The sequence below is a fragment of the Balaenoptera acutorostrata genome, chromosome 8 (genome assembly GCF_949987535.1).
Source record: "Balaenoptera acutorostrata chromosome 8, mBalAcu1.1, whole genome shotgun sequence".
In the NCBI taxonomy this organism is placed as follows: domain Eukaryota; kingdom Metazoa; phylum Chordata; class Mammalia; order Artiodactyla; family Balaenopteridae; genus Balaenoptera; species Balaenoptera acutorostrata.
The window spans coordinates 67253202-67266888 of record NC_080071.1 but is presented as its reverse complement, the minus strand read 5'-3'; the positions used below and the strand labels follow the sequence as shown (position 1 = coordinate 67266888).

The following is a 13687-nucleotide window of genomic DNA, read 5'->3' as shown; positions in this document are numbered from 1 at the left end:
CCTATGCCATCCCAGACAAGCTCTATTATGTGTTCTTGTTTTCTATTTCTTGCAGCATTTTTTTCGTGTCTGTAATTTGGTTTACATGTTAATTTCTATCTCCCACTACTAGAATATTATCTCCATGAGGGCAGGAATTTGTGTGGTTTGTCCCAATATCCTATATATTCAAAAAAGTTCCTCCTGTATATTAGGGATCTAATAACCATTTGGTAAATAAATAAATGATTATGGACCATGATATTAGAAGTACTTAGGGCACACCAGCGTGATATTTAAGTGGAAGAAAAATAAAGAGTATCTATTTGCCCTGTAGTGTTTACGTTTAAAATGTTAAAATTTTGTGACCATGAATTTTTCTTTTATAAATTTTCTCCTATTTAAAAATTTAAAAATCTGCAAGACAAAAGCTATGTTTCTTTCTTTTTTTTAACTTTTTGTTTCATCCAAAAGAATACCTGTGCAACATTTATTACATTTCAGAGAGTTTGGCAGTTTAAGAAAGATTATAGGGTATCATTTTTCAAGTATGGAGATGAATAATATCCTTGTTGCACACACTAACTTTTCATGAGCAATTATACAAATATGTATTGTCTGTAAAATACCACATATAGATTATACATAATACAAAAGTTAAAATTAAAAAACGAATTATTCCCAAGAACATCATTTACTAAAAAATATTAATATTATTTTTAACATCTTTACTGGGGTATAATTGCTTTACAATGGTGTATTAGTTTCTGCTCTATAACAAAGTGAATCAGCTGTACATATACATATATCCCCATATCTCCTCCCTCTTGTGTCTCCCTCCCATCCTCCCTATCCCACCCCTCTAGGTGGTCACAAAGCACCAAGCTGATCTCCCTGTGCTATGCAGCTGCTTCCCACTAGCTATCTATTTTACATTTGGTAGTGTATATATGCCCATGCCACTCTCTCACTTCGTCCCAGCTTACCCTTCCCCCTCCCTGTGTCCTCAAGTCCATTCTCTACAGCTGCGTCTTTATTCCTGTCCTGCCCCTAGGTTCTTCAAAACCATTTTTTTTTTTTTTTTTTTTAGATTCCATATGTATGTGTTAGCATACGGTATTTGTTTTTCTCTTTCTGACTTACTTCACTCTGTATGACAGACTCTAGGTCCATCCACCTCACTACAAATAACTCAGTTTTTACTCTTTATGGATCATTTAGATTTTCAGACTATCAAATTCAATAAACCACATCCAAGAAGAAAAGCATAAAATATCTTATTTTAAAATATCTGCCTTCATAGGTATACATTCGTGATGTGCAATTAAGATGCCTTTTTCCTATATTTACGGCTCAAAATAAAGATACTTCAGGAGAAGCCAATATGTATAGCCCATCCTTTCTCAAATGTTCATGGAAAATATTTTAAGGAATTGTTCCAGCTTCTCAGTGATAAAACGGTAACTCCAATTCTGATTAATGACTAAGTACATTCATTTAGAGAATTAGGACATACTATATGACATTCTTTAACAGAAGGATGACATTAGAATTCCTTCACTCCCTAGACAGTGGTATACAGTTTCAGTTTTCAGTGACTAGGAGTATACTTCTCTTTAAATATTTAAGCATGCTTTCTGCTTAATTTCTTTCCTCCAAGATGCTCTTCATGCCTTTCATGTATTTGTCAGCTTAAGACTCTATAATGCCTAAGCAGTGTGGGTATGGGTGAAGCTCTACTGAACACAGTAACCATGGAAACAACTAATTCTTATTTAATTTGCTGTCTCCTTGGATGAAGCAAAGAAACAAGAGGACTGGAACACTGGAGGCAGAGAAACAGGAAGACATACGAGAGTAGAAAAGTTAAGAGGGAAACAGACACAGACACAGAGGCCACAGCCTTTCTAGCTCACTTCCTTTTAGCTAAAAATGTTAAAGTTGCAGAGACACAAAAGGAAAGCTATTTTTGAGAAAATTTCATAGTGTTATAGGTCATAAAAAAGTTTCAACCTGGCTATTTTTGTTGGATTCCCCTTGAACACAGAGCCAAGTTTAAACACAAACTCAGTCAATCTGGAGGCAACAGTATGGATAGTTCAAGTTCAGAGGAAAGCTCCTTGGCTTTTTAAGTACCTTGAGTCTGGGCACACAACCCCAGAGAGTTTAAACTTCTGTCCTAAGAGATCCAAACCACAAGAATGAACCTGGTGCAGCAGCCTTGTCAGTGTTTCCTGGACCGGGTTTAGCCTCACCACGTTCCGCAGTGGAGCTGGCATGGAGCTGGATGGAATGGCCTGAGTCCCTCCCTTTTTTATATTCATGTGAAAGTCACAGTTGAGTCACAAAGTGGGGCAGGTATGACTGCCAGATCACCCCACCCTTAGGTCAGAGAACAAAAATATAACCAGAATTGGAAGCAGAGAGTCCGAGTGAGATGGTTCTTTACTGGCATCCCCTTACCAGGCTGAGTTTGACCTGAATAACTAAATCTTAGGCCCGGTTCCACTACTCAGAACCTCAGGAAAGTCACTTAACCACTCCCTGTCCCAGTTTACTTATATGTACATCAGAGGTTCACACCATTTGCTCCTAAGGGTCCCTCTTCCTCTCCAAACATCTAAGTCATATATAATTAGCAAGTCTTAAGAACTGATGTCCCTTCTGTCATAGGGCAGAGGCACAGAAGAATAGACTTTGTTTCCAGATGTATAAGCACACAGTCCTTCTAGGCCACCAATTATTAGGGTTACAAAAAGCTACTGTTACACGGACTATAAATATATTAGGAAGGAAAAGGAAAAGATTTCATTAATAAGTTTACTCATTTCAATATCAGTTTTTTAATGGAAAACTTTGGATTCTTATCACAAAACTTGATGGTAGTCTTTGGGAAGAGGCTGAAATAGGGCAGTGAGACTGTCCAAGATTGTACCAAGTTGTCATAATTTACAATTTTGATATGGACCACCCTCACTTAATGTGGTATTTTTCAAAATAAAACAAAAAAACCCCAAATCATGGAACTAGTGATTGGTCTGAAAGTGATAAGAACATTAAAAAAAAACCCACAAAACCTTAATTTCACCAAAGACCACTTAATGGTCTATAATAATTTTCATCATGTAATCTATGAATGAGGCAAGCTTTAGTTTGAGGCACAATGGCCAAACCCATTAAAATAAACCCTAGATCATACTCACTTCGTTGTTTTATAAGAGATTTAGCTTCCAATAGGATGCTCAGTGCTTTCTTAATGCTTTCTTAGCAGCAAAATTTCTAAAGTTCCTGGCTTCTGCTGTTTAAATGAAGATAAACTGCATTTTCCATGCAATAGCAGTGCCACCTGCACTTCTTAAAAGATAAATTTAAGGGACCAGTATTTCAATTCAGGACATCTGATCAACATGGAGATGCTTTGATTTTGAGCACAAGATTTAGCTGTATCATTTGATTTTAATAATGGGCAGTGAAATTTGGACTATATCTCTCCAAACAGAAAAATATAGTAATTGTTTGAAATTCATCTGATTTGATTTCGTTAATGAATAATTATGTCATTGTTTGTCCTATAAAATTTTATTTACTACCAAATATTCTCATATGCATCAAAGCATCAAAGTATAATTTTAAATTTTCTATAAATCAACTGATTATATAACAATTTATCTCAACTATAGAAAATGGCATAAACATAAGGCTAACTCTGTGATTATTACACACATACACAGCGCCCCCCCCACACACACACAAATACTACCATGCTAGCCCTTTGTGAAACACAAGGTAGACACATTTGGTGGACTAATAAGTTGTTACAGGTGTTATAACTCCATATTCTTGTCCACTGAGCAAAGAAATTGTATGCTACAGATTGCAGATTTTTGTTTGAACAATATAAGTATGTGTAGTAAATTACAGAATCAGATCTATTCCTAGCTATATTAGATGACATTAACATAAAAAGAATGCATAACTGAATCCTAAAAACTTTTTATTTGCTTGTTTGTTTTCAAAGTGGGCCAAAGGAACGTGGTCTCATAAACACCAGAAAAACAGGCAGCATATTGTTTAAAATATTGTTCTGCTCAAAAATGTATACTCTAAAGGAAAGACTAAATTACAATTTTGAGAGGCACAATACCCAAATAAAATAATACAGTTTCAAAGCTTAGCATTATTTAATTGTGCTGCTTTCTAGCCAATAAAATTAGAAAACATTTTCTCATACCAATTTATTATATATTTCACTGCTGTCCATTAACAACATAATACAGTATGTTGCAATTGTTACATGGCCAACTATAAATCCATTAATACCTAAAGTAATGTGATATAAAGGGTTCATATTGGCATGATTATTCTATCTCAAACTAAAAGAGCTTGTTTGTATATTTACTTATAAGTTAGCTTTAAATATAAGAGAGCTAGATATTTAAGCAATGAAATATACTCATGGATATTCAAGTACTGTGTTTTATGATCATTTTGAGATGGATTCAAGATGGCTAATGCTGATGCTGAACAAAGCAATGTAACTAGGAATATTTCATTTAAAATTAAATTAATGTAGTTCAACTTAGGTGAACATCAGTGTAGTTAGCGAGCATAAAACGAAGACAGTGGACTGCCTGACACATAATGACTTTACCAATCAATTCAATTTTAAAGAACAGTCAAACCATTTTATTTGATGTCAGGTGAATAAAATAACAAAGTACAGTTGGCCAATCAAATTTTTCATTTTGAAAGCAATAAGTTGTACAGGTGTACCATATTTTTCTTTTTTTAACTAATTTGAAGAAGGCTGGAAAGGACACAATTGGGATAAGCAATTGTCTGTAAGATAAGGGAGTCTGAGTCAACTTGGGTACAAATAATGGGAAGAAACAAGGAAGTAACTTTTCTTCCTGGTTCAGAAAGGCCTTCTAGAGGAAGGAAGCATAATCAAAGACTGGTATACAAGGAAAAGATTGTTCAATGCTAGAGAATATAAAAGTCAAGATCAAAGAAGGGGCCAAGATAGGGATGGAGCCCTGAAAAGGAGGAGAAATTGGCATAAAACCGCATGTTAAATGAGAAACATAGATATAATAGAAAATAAACAGCAAGAAAAATAGCAGGCTATATTTGCATTTTCTAATGATCAGTGATTTTTTTTTTTGCCAATACAAATTGAAAGGAAGGAGCAAAGGAAGAAAAGGAGAAAGGAAGGAAGGGAAAGACAGTGAGGGAGAAGAAAGGAAGAAAAGAAGAAAGCAGGAGGAAAGTCAAGCTGTGTGATCTTAGTTAAATTATTTTCTCTAAAAGGCCTATTAACATAACAAAAAGCAAAACATAAGAGTTGTCCCCTCTGGTGTATATTAATGAAAAACAAATTGTTTAAAACTTTCTTTAAAATCCACAATATAAATTTAACAACTGACTGAAAAAGGAAATCCTGAGCTCTGTCTTAACTTCCACAGAATTTCACTAAAACGTCTATGTAAAACGTATCACAGTTAAAAAGTATCACCACTCAAAGAGTTTACCTCTCTTGAACAGAAAAGACTAAGTTCAAAGATTACATTCACAGTGTTTCTCATAAAAAGTCAACTAATTGTGTTCATATTGTTTTAAAATTTTTAATTCACTATAGAATTGCTTCCAATAAGCACCCTGTATAAATTTTACAAGAAAACACCTATGGCCTTAGTTCAAAGTAATGACAGGGGAGGGATTCAAAGAAAATATTATGTTGAGGTAGAAAAACAAAACAGATTTTTTCCCTCTTCACCCACTTAGACAAAGGCTCATCTCCAGCCTAAAGGGAATGTAGCTGAGAATTTGCTTTCGTTCCTCATCTCCCTCTGCCCCCACCTATTCACCCAAACTTTCTCACAGACCCTCTCCCATGATTTTGGCCCTTCGTGTGCCACTTCTTACTTTGTAGTTCTTTAACTGCTTTGGTGCCTGGAATCAATTCCTGGGACTGATAATTTCTTGAGACACCAAAAGTTGCTTAGAATAATCTGAATTGAGATTTTCATGTGCTGTCCAGCATTTAATGATCTGACCTTCTACAGCTGATTCAGCTGACTGGCTGAAGCATTGGAGATACTTAGTACTTCCACTGTGTGTCAGAGATGTTATATTTACAATTCCCTAGTTTATATATACAAATATTTATATAATTATATAGAGAGAATACATATATGGAAAAAGATGGATATACAGGGTGTACATTAGGACATTTACATAACTGATACATAAAAGCTTGTTTTTGAGGTGTTGGGACATTACCCTGCCCAAGTGCAGTCCCTCGCACTTATGTATCATATCTGAAACACAATAGCTGCTCAGTTAAATGTTACTTCTTAGTTATTCCCCATTACAAAAGAAGCAAATCCCTCTAACTTTATTTGTAAGTTTCCTTTTTTTTTTTTAATATCTTTATTGGAGTATAATTGCTTTACATAAGTTTCTTAAAGTCAGGAGCCCTGTAGTATTTTTTGTGTCTCTATACATAGTCCCCAGTACAATATCCTACATCCAATAGAAACTTAAGAGATACATAATAAATTAAATAAATAAATAAATCGGAATAAATACTCTCCTAAATGAAAAGTTAAGGCTAAATTTGTATTGAGAGTAACAGTATTGAAGACAAAATGCCTAGAGAAGACTAACATTCAAATATGAGATTTTAAAGAATGGAATGAAAAGAGAGGGAAAAAAAATCAGTGAAATGATCAAAATACTGCTCACACATAAGAAGGTCTAGATTGAGCAGATCATCAAGGCAATGGCATTAAGAAAGGCATAGGGAGAACTAAAGTAGAAAAAGAACAGACATATCTGAGAGAATCAGATATGACTCAAAGAGCGTAACAGCATCTTTACCTGATGTTTCAGAGACATAAGAGTTTATGACTGTTCCAGAATGTTATCTTTGGATAACTTATACTAATGCATTACTAATAACTTACTTAAATGACTACTTTTAGCATTAAGGGATATGGTATTGACCTGGGGGTGGTGTTATCATCCACTGTAACTGTTATTTCAGATTCTTTATCTTAATCTGTCAAGAGGAAATTAAGCATTGAAAGGAATTCATTAACCAAAGTGATCAACTTGAATACTAAAATCCCCAAGTTGGTTTCATATGGTCAGTCTTATGGGGACATCAATGAATATTTTAAGTATCCACATATTGTCATGTATACAGCTAAGCAAACGTTGTAACTATTTCATTTTAAAATCCAACAGTGCAACTCCATTTTTCAAAAGCATAACAATCCAGTCTGTTATCTAGTTGCTAGTAAAATTCCACAAAAAAAATGGGTGTCATAAGAAAACATGCAAAAATACACCAACAAGCATTTTTCTTCCTTTTCCCTTCTGATGTTTAGAAAATTTGCAAATCGATTTAAGCCATAAGTGGTAAAGGAATGAAATTATTCCTTCGGGTATGCTGTGCCAAGTTTCATTTCTGGTTGCATACTTATGACCAAGTTCAAGATCCTTGAAAAGAAATCCATAAAAGAGAAAATATCCCTTTAACCTCAGCAGAGCAACACAGTAGAGGCTGCTATGGGAGGAGAAAGGCTTCTGCCTTGAGATGGGTGTGCTCCTGGTGTTTGGTTTCCACTGAGAGGATGCCTGCTCTCTCAATGAATCTGAAGTAGCTACTAGGATGAGGTAATGGCTGTGCCGGTTTCACTGGGTCATGCTCTCTCAGCATATTTTTTCTCCTTTTCCTCCCTGAGAAGGTGCTGTAAACAAGTCATCCTGGGAGAGTTGCTACAGAGAATTAACAAATCCTAAATTTGAAATTCCTGAGAACACTGGCTCTACTTTTGATAGTCTAGACATAACTAGAAGCTGAAAGCAGCATTGACAGAGTCACAAAGAAACAGGTTACTTGATGGGGGCGAGGGAAATGAAAAGAGGAGGGAAACAAAGAAAATGAAAATTCATGTATATAAAATACTATTTTTTTAAAAAAAAGGAAGCTCAATTTTTAAATTGCTTAGATCTCCAGATGTATGTTAAGCAAATTTCTGCTTATGGGTAAAATAAAAACAACAACAAAAAGAATTTTGGAAATTAAATAACATTATAGCATATTGTGAAATACTAAAATTAAATAAAGCACGGACAGATAAACAGCAGGTACCACTGATCCTAAAGGCACAATAGCTCTATCACATGCAAATCGTGATTCCAGATGTAAACCTACGATAACCAGATAAAATTACCAGGAAAGCAACGTAAAATCACACACACAAGCATGCACAGGCATATGGTGGTACACACCACATACATACACACGCAAATATAACACGTTTTAGTGAAAGACAAAAACGCCTTTCACCTTTCCTTGAGAAGGAAATGCTTTTGTGCATGACGAGGGGGTGACTGAAATGCCCATGATTTTTTACAGATTCATAAAGATTTCTACAAAAATATGTAGACACCAATTGCCCAGTTAAATGGGTGTTTTGAGTCACATTCAAGTGAAAGGCTATAATCTTCCTCCTGGGCATTCTCAAGAGCTTTTATTTATTTAATCTATTTTCATTGCCAAAAAAATTATAATTGCCCACAGTGAAATGACAGGGTTACAGAGCTATGCTTTATACTAGGCTGGTACCTGCAGCTCAAGCATGGGACATTTTGCATAATGTGGCTCACATAAAAGGCTTTGTTCTCCATCGCCTCACTGAGGCTGCAAACCTCAATTTCAGTTAGCAGTCATTTCCTCTCCCAGAGCGATCATTTTAAAATAAATTATATTTTTAACATTTAAGTTAGTACCTTACCGATATTCATTAATCCTTTCGCCTCACATCCAAAATTATATACCACCCAACAACATATATTTATTTGTTTTGCTCTACAAATTTCATTCACACCATAATCCCAAACCTTCAAGGATAAATATTTCAAGATTCGTCTTTAAGTATCCACTCCCTTTTGCAACATTAGGTATATAGTGTATTATATATGCAAATGTGTTTATGTGTGTGTGTGTGTATGTGGTGTGTACCACCATACCCCTGTGCATGCTTGTGCGTGTGAGCTCATTTAAACAAAAACCCTTCACATCGAGTCAGTTTTAAAGGGTCTATGTGCTGGAAGCATTATGCTAAGGGCTTACAGCTGACGGCACACAGCAATTGTTACAAACGGGCTTGTTGCTAATAAAGCTTTTTTTATTTTCTGACAAAATCCTGAAACCCTGATGCTAGGCAGTAATAACATCCATTTCCAGTTTTCGAGGATTTTTTTTCTGACCCCATGCGTTTTACTACCCCCTCCCCTCTACACACACCCAAACACACACAGGAGCCCCACTCCTGGCTCCTCTCACACACTCCTTTAAATTTCCATCCTTAAACAAAAGACGAGGCTGGGGAAGGAAGGCATCCAGCACTGCGGCCCCCAAAGCACCTTTTAAGAAGAAAAAGAAAATAGATGCACTGTATATGCTGCTTCCCACCCCCATCGTTTAAAAAGAGACTACGTGGACGCTCAGGCTCACCCAGACTCATTTTTTCGTGTCCCGCCCTCCAACAAGACCAGACATTAATTTTTCATTTTCCTAAAATTATAAATATTCATCAATCTTGCTCTTCCAAGCTGTTTCTGGGAGAATTACAGGGAAAATGATGTCAAATTGACAAGGCTTCTCTAACTTACTCATTCGTCAGTGTGCAGTTCTCTGCAGTTAGATGGACAAAACAAACAAAAAACAAACAAACAAAAAACCCCAGAAAACAAAAAACCTCTATCTCGAAATTCTTTCGCAAGGATATCTCTCAAGACAGATATCCTAACCCGACGTAAATTCCCGGGCGTTTCAAAGTGGTACTTACCGAGGTCACACACCCTTCTACAAATCTAGAGCCCAGGTAGCAGCCCTGGTCCCCTGCTGCGTAGTAGTGACACCTAGAGAGGCCGGGCCTGAAGCTTCCGCCAGCTGGAAGACTGGACAGCTCGGCCAACCTGTGCCTGCTTCCAAGACACAGAGGACGAGACAACCCCTCCCCATTCCCATTCCTTTCCTGGGCTCTTTCTCCTCCCTCTACGCGGTGGGCGAGGCAGGAGAAAGACAAGCACCCTATACAGAGGTGGGGACGGCTCTCTTACCTGGGCGCAGAAACTGGATGCACCCGCGGTCGTCGCTGCCACCGTTCAGGGACCTGAGGACCTAATGTCCTCCGGAGAAGGAGCAGAGCGGGGGACGGGGCAGGGGAAGAAGGAGAAAGAAAAGAAAGAAGCGGAGGGGAAGAAAAGAAAGAGAGGAGGAGGAGGAGGATGCTGTCGCCGCGGCGCCCGAGAGCCCGCGCAGCCGGCGCGCCCGGCCCAGTCTGAGCGTCGCCCTGGCCGCCGGCTCCCCGCGCGGCCGCCCCGCCCTCTGCAGGCCCCGCCTCCCTCCCCCCCACAAGCCCCGCCCGATCGGCGGCCGGGTCGGCGGCGGGGGAGGGGCGGGGGCGGGCACAGCCGCAGTGTCCCGGAGGGGAGCGCGACCGCCCCGCCTTTCGCCGCTGGCAGCCAGCCGCCAGGCGGGAACCGCGCCGGTGGCAGCCTCAGCGCGCCGGCCAAACCCGGGCCACCTTGGGCCTGGGACCATGGGGCCCTCTTTAGAGAATCCCTCCACCCTCACCGCCCACCTCCGCCACCAGAAGCCGTGTGAGACCAGCATCCTCGGGACAGAGGGACCCAGCGAACCTTCTTTTCTGACGTCCTTGGTAAACTCAGGGGAGTGTCAGCTTTAGTCTCTCAAGGAGGAGTTCCCCCATAGACGCCCCTCCTTTCCCTGCTCCATCTCTGTGAGATGGGGGTTCCGGTTACCCCTCAGTGGCGAGGGCTCACTGGCCTTGCCTCTGCAAACCTCCGGACAGTTGCTTCCAGAAAAGACAGGAAAATTGGGACGAGCATGAGGACAGAGAACAACGCTTGTCAATACTAAAGGAACAATGGTTGAGGGTTTAGAGAATTATTGGACCTCTTCCGTCACTAATCAGATTTGTTCATTCATTTATTCGTTCAACAAATGTGTATCAAATCTGCTATATGTCAGGCACTGTTCTAGGCACTATGGAAACATCAGTGAATAAAACAGGACGCCCCTCCCCCCAAAAAATCCCTGCCTTCTTGGATATTACATTCTAGATACCCAGGTGTATGATCCAGAGTCAATTCATTTCATCTAAATCTCATGTATGACTGTGTCAAATGAGGATTAAAATATGTCATCCCTACCCCTATGGCGTATTTAATATGAAGATATAATTAGATAATGAATAAGAAGAGTCTGTGAAGAATATGAAGCACAGAAAACGTTGACCTTGAAATGTCACCATTTAAAAGAATTACCTCTTAAATACTTTTGAAAGAGATGTGCCCAACTGAGAAAACAGATGATTGTTTACCATGGACTCTTCATAATCATAGAACATCACTTCATTGTAAGCAAGACAGGTAAGATGCAACTTAGAATTGTTTCAAGCTCTATATGGAGTACTAACAAGGTGTTTTTAAGGTTACCAAGATAATGAGGTATGGTCTGTGCAGTTTCAACAGTAGCTATAATTTGGTTTTGTCACTTAAATTATCCATAGAATCATAAAACCATAGAACATTAGAGTTGATTTCTCAGACATTTGGTCCAATTCCCTCAATTTTCAGATTGAAAAAGAGACCTAATGATGGGACACTGTAAAGATTAGAAACCATAACAGAACAAAGTCTGAAACCCTGGTCTCCAAAATCATACCCCACGCTCTGAGTATTGTTTCCCTCTGTCCAGTTTCATCCCACATCCCAGTGCTCGAAGTGAGATTGGAAGTATCAGGGCATACCAAGTGACAGAGAGGTTGGAGGATTTAGGGCTCCTCCTCAGAAAGTGACCCGATTGAGAAGAAGGAGGTCTTAGGGGACTATGAAATGATATGGTTGGAAAGAAGGGGTAAGAATCCTGCTAGAGTGTTAGCAGTTGACATTCTTGACCTGGCACACAGCTACAGATGCTCATCGAGAGTATATCTTCAATCCTGTATAGTCCTATTATTGAGTATTTCTCAGTTTCTATGTGCTATTTGACGCAACAATAAAGTTCTAAGGTGGTGTTGCTCTTTCTGCCTTCCTTCATTTCAGGTAGAACTACCCTGGGTCTGCATCAACTCTGAGTTTAAAGTAAAAAGATATTGTGTTCCAGCATTGAACACAATCCTGCCCAACCTCATTGTCTGCAAACCAAAATATTTCTTTGATTACTTTAGTTTTACTGTTAGTCTTGAAGTCAGGTATTGTCAGGTCCTACAGTCTTACTCTTCTTTTTCAAAATTCTTTTGAATCATCTAGTACTTTGCATTTTTACATAAGTTTTGGGGCCTTGTCAATTTCTATTAATACTGTTTTTAATTGGAATTGTGGTGAACTTATAAGTCAATTTTGACAGAATTGCCACCTTAATAATATTGTCTTCTAATCCATGAGCATGGTATAGATCTTGATTTATTTAAGTCTTCTTGAGGTTGTTGTGTTTTTTTTAAATTATCATTAACAGGTTTTATTTCTCAGAGCAGTTTTACATTTCAAAAAAAAAGAAAAAATTGAACAGAAAGTACAGAGTTCCCATTACAGGTATCCCCTGCTTTCTAAAAGTTCGCTTTATGCCACTTCTCTTTTACAAAAGACCTACATTAGTACGTGTTTTCACTAACTGAAAGAAATCAAAAAGGATTTTTGCTTTTACAAAAAAAAAAGACAAAAAAAAAGCGAAAATAGCATTCAATGTTTGTTTTGCAGCCAGCCGTTATAGAGGCAGACACACCCGAGAAGTGAGAGTGACACCGCCCAACTCCATCAAGCCCCCGTAGCTTTGAACTGTGTCTATGAGCATCTGTGCATCCATTAGCAAGCCGTGTCCTAAGGTAATTTCTTCTTCACTTTATGCCGTTCAGCTTACAAAAGGTCTTATAGAAACGTTGTACTTTCGGTTAGCAGGGGAACATGTGTCTTTCACAGAGCAAAAGTTTTTAATTTTAATGAAGTCCAACTTATCAATTTTTCTTTCATGAATCATGCTTTTAGTGTCATATTTAAAAACTCATTGTCAAACCCAAGATTTCTAGGATTTTCTCCTACATTATCTTACAAAGTTTAAGAACTTTGTGTTTTACATTTAGCTCTTAGTCCATTCAGTCTGCTATAATAAAAATACCATAAACTGAGTGGCTTATAAACAACACTTATTTCTCAGTTCTGGAGGCTGGGAAGTCCAAGAGCATGGTGTCAGCAGATTCAGTGTCTGGTGAGGGCCCATATCCTCATGAACAGAACCTTCTTTGGTGTCCTCACATGGTTAAAGGGGCAAGGGAGCTTTCTAGGGCCTCTTTTATAAAAGCACCAATCCCGTTCATGAGGACTCCACCCTCATGACCAAAGCACCTCCCCAAACCCCACCTCCCAGTACCATCACATTGGGCATTAGGTTTCAGTGTATGAATTTTGGGGGGGATACAAATATTCGGCTTATAGCAAGTTCTATGATTCATTTTGAGTTAATTATTGTAAGGGGTGCAAGGTCTGTGTCTAGATTCATTTTTTGCATGTGTATGTGCAGTTGTTCTAGCAACCTTTGTTGAAAAGATTATATTTTCTCCATTGATTTGCCTTTACTTCTTCATCAAAGATCAGTTGAATATATTTGTGT

At 38.2% G+C, this 13687-nt stretch overlaps 1 protein-coding gene across 5 annotated transcripts in view; it reads right to left on the bottom strand.

Annotated features, from left to right (window-relative positions):
* Positions 1–10352, bottom strand: part of MAP2 (microtubule associated protein 2) — a 279762-nt gene extending 269410 nt beyond the window's left edge. For all 5 annotated transcript variants that reach the window (XM_007187833.2, XM_057551246.1, XM_007187834.2 and 2 more), the window contains exon 1: positions 10117–10352. The gene's annotated coding sequence lies outside the window, so the exon portion shown is untranslated. The remainder of the gene's footprint in view (positions 1–10116) is intronic.
* Between the last annotated feature and the right edge of the window lie 3335 nt (positions 10353–13687).